This window comes from Bombus pascuorum, unplaced genomic scaffold (genome assembly GCF_905332965.1).
Source record: "Bombus pascuorum unplaced genomic scaffold, iyBomPasc1.1, whole genome shotgun sequence".
In the NCBI taxonomy this organism is placed as follows: Eukaryota; Metazoa; Arthropoda; class Insecta; order Hymenoptera; family Apidae; genus Bombus; species Bombus pascuorum.
The window spans coordinates 154,251-160,369 of NW_026869764.1; positions in this window are offsets into that span (position 1 = coordinate 154,251).

Consider the following 6,119-nt stretch of genomic DNA (forward strand, 5'->3'; position numbering starts at 1 on the left):
ATAAAATTGTATGATAAACAGATAATTAGAAATTAATAGATAAAATAAAATATCGTTAATAAAATTTCCTATTACGTTTTCCAGAGCTAATAACTTATAGAATTTCTATAAGCATTATATACGCAGATAATAAGTTTTGGATAAGCAAAACTATAACTTAAAACTTTAATTTTAGCCTTTTAATTTATTTTCCTAACTTTCGGTTCTAAACAGTCTGTAGCAGATGTAACAAGAAGTGATTTCTAATGCAAAAGTGTAACTTTTTTTTCCAAGAAATCAAATAAATTGAACAATCAAACAAAACAGGAAATTAAAAAAATTAGATCGTTATCAAAGTGCTTTATATATATTAGAAAAAATGTTGGAACAAACGCAAAAAATTAAATAATTAAAAAGAAGACATAACGTTATAAAAACGCGGAATAAGCAGGTTTTATAATTAGAAAATTATTATTAGTATGGAGGTATCGTAAGTGAATTGATTAGTGAGTTGTGATACATAGATTAGTAGGTGATTGATACTTATACGTGATAATATTAAATTGCATACAAATCTGAATCTGCTTAAAAAATGAAAAAAGGGAAAGTCGGTGAAAAGATAATACCTGTATACCTAGAAGATCTTTCTCTCAGATCTTTCAATTAATGTTACTCAATATTTCCTTGTTTCTACGAGAAAGTGTTCTTACGTTCTCCGGTATCGTAACAAAAAATAAATTTAAATCTAATCCAAATAAGTTTCAGTCAAAACTCTTAAAAATATTTACCGCGCATGATCTATACAAGTCAAACGGTGTTACATGTATGCGTTACATGTATAAAGCGATCTCTATTTAAAATATATCTCTTTTTTAGAACAGCGAAGAACACAGCATTCCATGCACGTTGCATGTGTCACACACTCAAGGAAACCATTCGCTCAGTAACCAAATAGACCGAACACCCTGCATGCCACGTCTGTTGAAACAATAACTAAAAAGGCCCTTCCAAAGGGACTAGACCCTCGGTAGAAGTACCTTCCTAACCAGCGCTAAAACAGTCCGTTGTAGCATCTCGAGTCAGTCTTTTTTCTTTTTTTTTTTTTTTATTTTATTTTGGTTATTTTACAATTTGTCCTTGCGGACATTTGGTAAAGTGTTATGTCTTGTTGGTGAAGAAAAAAAAAATATATAAATAAAAAATAATATAGCATGTGGGCGGCTACCCCCAGCGGGGTGCCAGCTTCGTTTTTTCTAAGTTATATCTTTTATGAGGTCTATTGGGTGTTTCCTTTTTAGTCTTCTTGCGATGTTTGTTGTGTTGCACGTTTCAACTGCCAGCTGGTTCGGGTGTGTTTCTATTCTTGTTCTGTATCTTGTTGCGAATCTGGTAATCTCCTCCTTGACCGTTGATATTCCGAGGTCTTTCCTTATGTCCTCGTTTCTAACGTACCACGGGGCGTTTACCATTGTTCTAAGGATTTTGGCTTGGATTGTTTCTATTTTGTTTATGTGGCTCATTGCTGCTGTTCCCCATAGTGGAATTCCGTATGTCCAGATTGGCTTTATGATTATTTTGTATATTTTCAGTTTGTTTTCTGTGCTTAGTTTGGATTTTCGGCTTGTTAGCCAGTGCATTTGTCTCCTTGCTATCTGTATCTTGTCTATTATTGATTTGATGTGCTGTTTCCATGTGAAGTGTGTATCTATGTGAAGTCCAAGGTATTTGACTTGCCTTGTTTGTGTTATTTGCGTGCCGTTCAGGAAGATGTTTGGTGTTATCTGTTTTCTCAATGTGAATGTAATGTGGTTGCATTTGTCAGGGTTAGCTTTGATTTGTTTGTCCTGTAGCCACTTTTCTATTTTTGTGATGTGCTCTTGTAGTATTGTGGCTGCTGTTACAGGGTTAGTGTGCCTGACTAGCACGGCTGTGTCGTCCGCGAATGTCAGTATTTTGCTATTGGTAGTTGTTGGAATGTTGGCCGTGTATAGTGTGTATAGTATGGGTCCTAGGACGCTTCCTTGTGGAACACCTGCTTTGATGTCTTTTGCTTCGGAGTGTGCGTCCTTGATTTTTACTGTGAAGGTTCTGTTGCTTATGTATGATTTTATTATTTGGTATATTTTTTCCGGGAATTGTTTCTTGATTGTTTGTATTAGGCTTTCGTGGTTTATTTTGTCGAAAGCTTTCTCTATGTCCATGAATAGGGCTGTACAATATTGTTTGTTTTCTATTGTGTGTATTATTTCGTTGACAAGCCTGTGCATTTGTTCTATGGTGGAGTGTTTATTTCTGAATCCAAATTGATGGTCTGGTATTAATTTTTCCTTCTCTATTATTGGTTTTAGTCGGGCGTATATTGCTTTTTCTAGTATTTTGGAGAGCACGGGGAGTAGTGATATTGGTCTGTAGGATGTTGCTTCATGTGGGTCTTTGCCTGGTTTGGGTAACATTATGATTTGTGCCTCCATAATGTAGGATGATATTGTATTCTTAGTATTGCATTGAATATTATTGTAATTAGCCGTATCGCTTTTGGAGGGAGGTTTTTCAATATTTTGCCATTGATTAGATCGATTCCTGGTGCTTTGTTGTTTTTTGTTTTTTCTATTATGTTTCTTATTTCTTGTGCTGTTGTTTTGGGTATGGTGTATTGCTTGTCGATTGCAGTGCTAGTGGCTATCGCGTCGTCGTCCGTATGGCTGTTCTGGTTGCTGTTATTGATGTTGTGTGGTGTAAATGTGTTGCATAGGTGGATGGAAAATTCTTCGGCTTGCTCTTCGTTGCTTCTTGCCCATGTGTTGTCTGCTTTTCTGATTGCTGGGACTGGTTTTATCGCCTTCTTTATTTTTTTTTGTGGCTTTCCATAGTGAGTAGTTGTAGTTCTCGTGTGCAAATAGTGACTCTATGAACTTTGTGAATTCGTCGTTGTTGTGCTCTTTTATTTCGTTTTTTATTTCCTTTGCGAGTTTGTTTAGGTGTTTTTTGTTTTCTTTTGTTCTATGTTTTTGCCATTTTGCTTTCGCTTTTCTTTTATCTCTAATTTTTTCGAGGATGTCTGATGGGATTTGTTTTGTTGGTCTAGTGGTAGTTGCTGGTTTTGTGGTTGCCCGTGCTGCCTCTTGTATAGTTTTTGTAAGTGTTGTTACAGCTTGTTCGATGTGTTGGAGCGTTTTCAGTGGGATGTTGCAGTTGATTTTGCTTTCAATTATTTCTTTGAAGGTTTGCCAATTAGTGGATTTGTTGCATAGCGTCTCTGAGTTGTTGTAGAGTATTGGCTTGTTTCTGTATGTTATTATTATGGGTGTATGGTCGGAGCTAAGCTCGAGGCTGGATGCTATATTTATTTTATTTCCGTTTAATCCCTTTGTGACTGCAAAGTCGAGTAGGTCAGGGATTTTGCTCAGGTCTGTCGGCCAGTATGTCGGTCTTCCTGTGGATAATATATTGAGATTGTTTTTCCTGATGTGTTTTTCCAGGGTTCTGCCTCGAGGTGTAGTGATTCTTGATCCCCATGTTGTGTGCTTTGAGTTGTAGTCTCCTGCTGCGATAAACTTGTCGCCTAGTTGTTGGAAGTATTCTTCCCACATTTGTGCTGTAATTTTGTGTCGCGGTGGTGCATATACTGCTGACAGCTGTAGACGGTTGCTGCTAGTTTGTACGGTAACGGTAGTTGCTTGTATGTGTTCTTTACTAACTTGGCTGTGTAGGTGGTGTTTAATGTCGTTTCTTATTATCACTGCGGTTCCTCCGTGTGCTTTTCCTGAGGGGTGCTTGGTATCGTATATGGTATAGTGCGGTATTTTTGTGTAGCTTTTTGTTGTGAAATGCGTCTCTGATACGAGTAGTTTGTCTATGTTGTTGTGGTATAGGAATGCTTTGGTTTCAATGGCCCTTTGTTGTAGGCCGTTAGAGTTCCAGGCAGCTATTTTTAGTATGTCCGTTTTTACTTTTTGCTTAGCATGGTTGTTATCAGTTGTATCATAGCTGTGATTTGTAATGATTGCTGTTTGAATGCTTCGTTTAATTCGCTTATCGTTCTTGTTAACATGTCGGTGCTTTTGATGGATTGTTTTAATAGTTCTTTTATTTCTGTAGCGTCGTTGGTGTTATTGTTGTGGTTTTGGTTGGCTACGGGTGTTACTTCCTTGGTTGCTTGCGCGTAGCTTCGACTGCCAGTGGTGTTGATATTGTTGTGGTTGTTGTTCATTACGTACTGTACTTTTATTGGTGTCTCAGCTTCTGCCCTGTCTTGTTGTGTGTGGTGGTAGTTATATGTCCTGCTTCTAAGCGGCGGAAACAATTTACGTTGGAGTATTTTTCTGGCTGGGCAGCTTTTGTAGCTGGCTGGGTGGTTTCCGTTGCAGTTGTAGCACTTTACCTCGTTTATTTTTCCCGTATATGGGCAGTAAGTTGTCAGGTGCTTTTCTGCACATTTGACGCACACCGGGTTTCTGTTGCAGTAATTTTTTGTGTGCCCATATTGTTGGCACCGCATGCATTGAGGTATGTCTTTTTTTTGTCTGGGTGGTTCAACCGTGATTATTGTGTTTAAGATTTGTTTAATGTCAAAGATTTCCTTGTTGTTTTTGTTCGGTTCTATTTCTATTAGGAACAGCGGTAGTGGTTGTTTGGTATCAAATCTTGTTATGTTGTTTATTGCCCTTACCTGGTGTCCGATTTTGGCTAGTTCGTCGCATATGTTGCTTGTGTTTGTTCTTGGGTGTAGCCCTCTGATAACTGCTTTATAGCTTTTGTCAGTTTTGAGCTGGTAGGTGTGGTACCCGGCGTTTTTTTCTTTTAGCACTTTTACCACTTTTCTGTAGGTTTCTGGGGCGTTGGTTTGCACTTTTACCTGGTCCAGTTTTAATTGTTTTATTGAGTAGTTTTCTTTGCCTGCCGTATTGTTTAGCAGTTCGAGGAGGGGGTCTATTACTTGCGCATCGATGTATATTGGTGGTGGTTTGGCGTTATGTTTTGATTTTTCAGTTGTTTCAATTGTTTCTGGTTCCTTCTCTTGTGGTAGTATGCTGAAGGGGTTTTGTAGTGGGATTTCTTGGAGCCACTGCTTACTTTCTGTTTCTGCAGCCCTCCTAGTATTTGCGTTTGTTGTAATTTTTCTTCTTTTGCTGGGTTAGATCGGGTAAGATGTAAAAATAATTTCTGTAAGTCTCACGTGTTGTTAATGGTGATAAATAAATATATACTAGATAACTGTAGACTACAGTTATTCCAACACAATCACCCCTATTATCGTAACTGAAATCAGGGGATCGCCCTGCTCGCGGTGTCGATTCGTACATCGTAACGGGAATTTACGACTCCTGTTGACGCGTCTCAAAGCGAACGCGTCTCCCCGCGACTGGACGAAAATACAATTTCCTTAAGTTAACTTATGCTGTTTATGATATTGCAAAGAAATAAATCATAATATATTCATTAATTAAACGAAGAAATGCTATTACTGGTAAGAACCTATAGTGACTGGCGAGAAATATCACAATTATAGTTTATATTTGGAATTTATTTCACAACAAATACACAGAGCTACATGATAAACAACAGAAAAAATATATAAATTTACTAACTTTTAAATCTTACTTATTAAATATAATCATATCTATACATCGAGTAACACGACATGTATCTATATATCTATTCTATGTATCTATGTGTAACAACAACAATTGTCTAACAAATTTTCAAAGCGTTGATAATTGAAATGATAAAAACTTTCTACTTTTAATACTAGATCAACCAAATTTAGATACGTTAATGAAAGAAGAATTTTGAAAATCAATTAAGGGATATGATACATAACAATAGATACAATAGAGAACAATTGCAACATGATAGAAATTGATACAGTGTTTAACAATGTTTTAAATACATTTCATTATCGGAAATTAATTGTCCCACTGTCGGCCGGGTGCAATCAATATCAGCACAAAGTCTTCTGCCTCTGTGCCGTCGATACCATTATACAAGTGCATATGGTGCTCCTCTTCTTCGCCGATAGTCGGCATTCTCACTATCGGCCGTCTGGTATGTTGTTGAAATCTCTGTTTGGGTCGAATGTAAAATTAAATACCATTATTCGTTATTCCTTTAACTATCGTTAAAGAATATAAATGATAATA